Source organism: Penaeus vannamei, chromosome 7, assembly GCF_042767895.1.
Source record: "Penaeus vannamei isolate JL-2024 chromosome 7, ASM4276789v1, whole genome shotgun sequence".
NCBI lineage: Eukaryota > Metazoa > Arthropoda > Malacostraca > Decapoda > Penaeidae > Penaeus > Penaeus vannamei.
Genome location: NC_091555.1, coordinates 46,110,393 through 46,116,738, shown reverse-complemented (window position 1 = coordinate 46,116,738; position 6,346 = coordinate 46,110,393).

Genomic DNA, 6,346 nt, shown 5'->3' with positions numbered 1-6,346 from the left:
GCACTGAAATTGAAGTTTCATTTCTTAGAACGAAGGTTTTATTTTCATATATTTCTTTCTTTATGATAAGAGACGACATGTTCCTTCCTAATCTGCCAGACAATATTGGCAATATTCTTAGACACGTGACAGATATCTTCAATCAGTTCAAAAGAACACGTATGATGTCTTTTGCTTTTGAAATTTGCATTTTCACGTATAGAAAAAGGGAGAAAGTGAGAGAGGGGGAAAGTATAATGAGACAATGAGCAACAAATATACGAATAGATAGAGAGAGAAAACAAATAAAAAAATATTATGATTCCCATTCACTCCATAAAAATATCAACATTGTGCTTTGAGTATCTGACGGAAAAGAAAGAAAAAAATATAAAAAAAAGAACAGAAAAAAGAAAGAACTGAAAAGAACAGCAACAGCAAAATGCACAAAATCGCGTCAAAGAACATCAAAACCGTTTGCGAGATTGCGAATACGGTGAATCAGCTGATCACAACGTCAGCTGATGTGATTGGCATGAAGCGACAGAAATTCGCAATCCTGGCTTATTGTAGTTTAGAGAAATGATGTTGTCAAAGCGATTGCTTCACAGGAAAAGGAATTCGCGAAAAGATTTATCATCATTATTATTATTATTTTTTTTTTTTTTATTTTTTTTTTTACAAAGTCTGAGGATATGATTGATGACTGAATTTCATAGAATGTATGAAAGGATATTTATGACGAGTGATTTTTTTTTTTTGAGAGGAAGAGAAAAAGAGAGAGTGAGCGAGACAGACAGCCAGACAGACACACACACACACACACACACACACACACACACACACACACACACACACACACACAGAGAGAGAGAGAGAGAGAGAGAGAGAGAGAGAGAGAGAGAGAGAGAGAGAGAGAAAGACAGAGAGAGATAGAGAGAGAGAGAGAGAGAGAGAGAGAGAGAGAGAGAGAGAGAGAGAGAGAGAGAGAGTAGAAAGATAGATAGATAGATAGAGAGAGATTGAAAGAGAGAAAGAGAGACAGAGAGAGAGAGAGAGAAAGAGAGAGAGAGAGAGAGAGAAAGATAGATAGATAGATAGATAGAGAGAGAGAGAGAGAGAGAGAGAGAGAGAGAGAGAGAGAGAGAGAGAGAGAGAGAGAGAGAGAAAGAGAAAGAGAGTGAGAGAGAAAGAAAGAAAGAAAGAGAAAGATATATATATATATATATATATATATATATATATATATATATATATATATATATATATCTATATATATATATCTATATGTATATCTATATATATCTCTATATATATATATATATATATATATATATATATATATATATATATATATATGCATATATATATATATATATATATATATATATATATATATATATATATATATATATATATATATATATATATATAGAGAGAGAGAGAGAGAGAGAGAGAGAGAGAGAGAGAGAGAGAGAGAGAGAGAGAGGGAGAGAGAGAGTGAGAGAGAGAAAGAGAAAGAGATAGATAGTTAGAGAGAGAGAGATAAATAGATAGATAGATAGATAGAGACAGAGAGAGTGAATGAGTGAGAGAGAAAGAAGAGAGAGAGAGAGAGAGAGAGAGAGAGAGAGAGAGAGAGAGAGAGAGAGAGAGAGAGAGAGAGAGAGAGAGAGAGAGATAAAGAGAGAGATAGATAGATAGAGATAGATAGATAGAGATAGATAGATAGAGATAGAGAGAGATAGAGATAGAGATAGATAGAGAGAGAGAAAGAGATAGATAGATAAAGAGAGAGAGAAAGAGAGAGAGAAAGCTTTCGCTAAGCGTTTACATCCAACAGCTTCATTCAGAGAAAGTCTACGATTTCAGTAACATTCTACACATGCAACTTCCTCCATACAAAAACAAGTAACTGTACGCCTTCAATACACTCAACGCACTGGACCAACTACACACATGGAAGTGGTAAGCCATATAAAACACTGTAAAGTATCCTACTCGAACCCACAAAGCCAATTTATCCGATAGGGTATGTCAATTGCTCGATGTCCTTCAGTAGGATATATAGGGATATCGTGTACATACTCAGTAATTGGAATCTGTAGTGCTTAAAAGTGTGTTTGTTAAACTCAATTTTGAAACTCATGGCCACTTCGTATTGTCAGTACCGCATTATCCTTACGATGAATTTACGTCTCTCTCTATTTATATGCGTCGATTTTTTGCTTATAATGCCATTATGCAAATCCGTGCAATTGTCCAGATTTACCTCCTTCAATTAAAAAGGAAGGAAAAAAACTGCTAATAAGGAAGAAGAGAATCCAGACTGCCTGTAAACTCTACGGAAGAAAAACCCGCAGTTGACTATCGTATTTTTTTATAGATATTTTATAGGATCAATTCTATGTATAAGTATTTCTTTTTTTCGCCACAATAAGTCACCAAAATCTATACAGCCATTGTTTACTTTTTGCTTACCCATACCTTGTTATTTTCCTGTGCGTTTAAGACATGTTCAGTTGTTCAAAAATAAATTCCGTGCCATGTTTACTGATTTCCATGAACCTCTCGTCGTCGCCAACAGCCAAGTGCTCGTGTGTTCGAAAATGAGAAAATCTCCAAGGCAAACAAGTTGAATTTGAAAAAAGAAAGCTTGAAGAGGAATAAAAACATCATTAGCGCAAACAAATGGCTTATCATCAAACCACATCGATCTTGTTTACGTAGAGACAAGCCGGTTTATTTAGAAAACAATGAGAAACATTGAGCAATATGCGAAACTGACTAAATCAGAAAAAAAGAAAGAAAGAAAGAAAGAAAGAGAGAAAGAAAGAAAGAAAGAAAGAAAGAAAGAAAGAAAGAAAGAAAGAAAGAAAGAAAGAAAGAAAGAAAGAAAGAAAAAAAAAAAGACAATCAGGTGATAAAAACGAAAGATAAAGAAATGTCCATTCGTCTAAATAATTTACTACGAATAACCGGAAACGAAGTCAAAATCAAAATCAAATTCTGAAAGTTCTGAAAGTGAATCTGCCGCAAAGAAATCATTATAACTTTAAAGAATTTTCTACAAGTTATGAAGACAACAGCAACAACAGGATAATTTTACCAGGAATTCCAATATCACATTTAATACCATCAAACCCTGAATAAAAAAAATAAAAAAAACTATATCATACCAAAAAAAAAAAAAAGGAAAAATAAATAAATACTCAAAACTAAAAGATTTCCTACGTAAAAAAAAAAAAAAAACTTTCTACTAAGGATTTTGATACCACAGTTTACTCCAACCAAACCTAAACCCCGACATTGCAACATGAATAATACAAAAAAAAAACAAAAAAACAAAAACAATTCACCCAAAATATTCAGGGCGTATTGCTTACGTCACGATCGTAACAGAATATACCAGAAGCTCGAGAAGACTTAGCATTCACGAGAAATAATGATCATATGAGATATTTCGAATGAGGCACGAAAAATAAAGATTAAAAAGAACGATAACTTAGTAATGGCATTATTTATCCTGTTTCGATTCTATCTCCTTTTATTTTATCTATTCATGTTTTTTTTCTTTTTTATGGAAGGGTCATTGAGCGATAACTTATGGCATTATTTATCCTGTTTCGATTCTATCTCCTTTTATTTTTATCTATTCATGTTTTTTTTTTTTTTTATGGAAGGGTCATTGAAGAGATATGAGAATAACAGGTATAATTATGAAAAGGTGATTACCAAAGTTTAGTAAAGTTCACCGAGGATAAACAATAAAGTTTACACGAAAAAAAATCGATGAATTTCAACTTGAATATAATATTTTGATATTCCAAACGTACTGGATAAAAATAAGAATCAGAAGCAAATATAGAAATAATTATTGTTCAACGGAATATACGTGTAAATACCTCCCTAAACTAATCATATACTTCTCATGTAATTAGAGCAATGTATATATATATATATATATATATATATATATATATATATATATATATATATATATATATATATATATATATATATATATGTATATGTGTAAATAAATGAATAAATAAACAAATAAATATATACATATATATACATACATGCATACATATATATATATATATATATATATATATATATATATATATATATATATGTATATATATAAATATATATATATATATATATATATATATATATATATATATATATATATATATATATATATATATATATTTATCTATCTATCTATCTATCTATGTATATATATGTATATATATGTATATATATGTATATATTAATTTATTTATTTATTCATTTATTTAGACATACATATATATGTATATACATACATTGCTCTAATTACATGAGAAGTATAAGATTAGTTTAGGAAGGTATTTGCACGTATGAGTAGATAGGTAATGTCTAAGGAAGCCAGGCAGCTCCTAGTTGCACACTCCTTTCAGTGGGTCGTGTATCAGTTTTTAGAGTGACCGTCTTGCAAGTTCCATGCAACGGCGGTGGGGGTTCGAATCCCAGTCGGAGAGTTTATATATTCTTGATATCAATGCGTTAGTGCATTATTCCATCTTTCATATACATATATATATATATGTACATATATATATAAATATATATATGTACATATATATATATATATATATATATATATATATATGTATACATATATGCATATATATATATATATATATATATATATATATATATATATATATACATATGTGCATAAATAGATAGATAGATAGATACATACATATATATGCATATATATCTATATGTATGTATATATATATATATATATATATACATATATATATATATATATATATATATATATATATATATATATATATATATATATATATATATATATATATATATATATATATATATATATACATATATACATACACACACACACACACACACACACACACACACACACATATATATATATATATATATATATATATATATATATATATATATATATATATATATATATATATATATATATATATGTCCTCTGTGGACATATTACCAACATTCTCTAAGATATTGAACGAACTTGATTCTGAAACTTCCATTGCTCTGATAAACAAAATCATTTTTATTACTGCATATCTCAATCTAAACGCCATAATTACTTCCTTTGATCACTATTTACGTTAAGCTTAACTCGCATCCGAAATGAATATCGTTCGTTGTGGAAAATGTAGAAAGAAATATTTAAAAGGAACTTCCCCGGCAGAAAATTATTTGGTATTGACTCCATCTTCACCAGCGGGAGATCACATTCCGATGAATCTAATCTCAAAACCACTTAAATACATCTCTTTGTGAAGAAATTCATCCTCTTTCATACTTTTTTTTGTTTCTATAGAGGCAAATGGACTCCCCCGGACCTCCATTGCTTCGTGTTCTGATTAAGGGAAGGGGGATCCGTACCTCATCTTGCATTACGTCCAATTTAAAGGGTTAAGTCATATGAAATTCGGCCTTATCATGATACGAGAGATACAGGCTATGAGCAATATTTTATCGTTATAACGTTCGTGAATGTGGCTTTTTAGGCAACACCTTTCTGTTGTGTTTATTGCAGCGTAAATATTATGTAATTGGAAATATATTTTTGCATTATAAATGGGCTTCGCAGGTCGCTCTTTATTTGTTAGTTGGTTTGTGTTGTAACGTTTTTTCCGTGTATTAATGGAGACTAGACGAAATACCAATGCATTCTTATATATTCCAGGAGTTTATATACATTCTAATTCATCTTTAAAGTGAGTATGCCAAAAAAAAGAAGAAAATATGCAATGAAGAAAACATGAGAAAAACAAACAACACAGAATTTAGTTCTACGTACAAACATACACATACACACACACACACACACATACACACACACACAAACAGACACACACACAAAGGCACACACACACACACAAACACACACACGTACACACACACACACACACACAAAGACACACACACAAATATACATGGATAATTATACATGGGATAGAGAGAGAATCCAAGCTAGGATTTCCCCAACGTGTCCTCAAAGGGAAACTCATTAGAGGGGAAGGAAAGGCGTAAGTAGGATGGAAAACCTTCGATAAGGATTGGTTCAGTGTTTATCCCTCCCCCCATTTATTGAGATTATTAGCCATCAAATTCCTTTTTTTTTTTCCCCCCCCTTTTTTTTTTTTCCCCCCCCCTTTTTTTCTTTCCCCAAATTTAAATTTTTTTTTTTGGGGAAAAAAATTTAAAGGGGGTTTTTTCCCAAAAAAAAAAAAACCCCCACAGGGGCAAAAACAAACCCCCCCCAAAACAAAACACCAAAAAAACCCCCAATTTA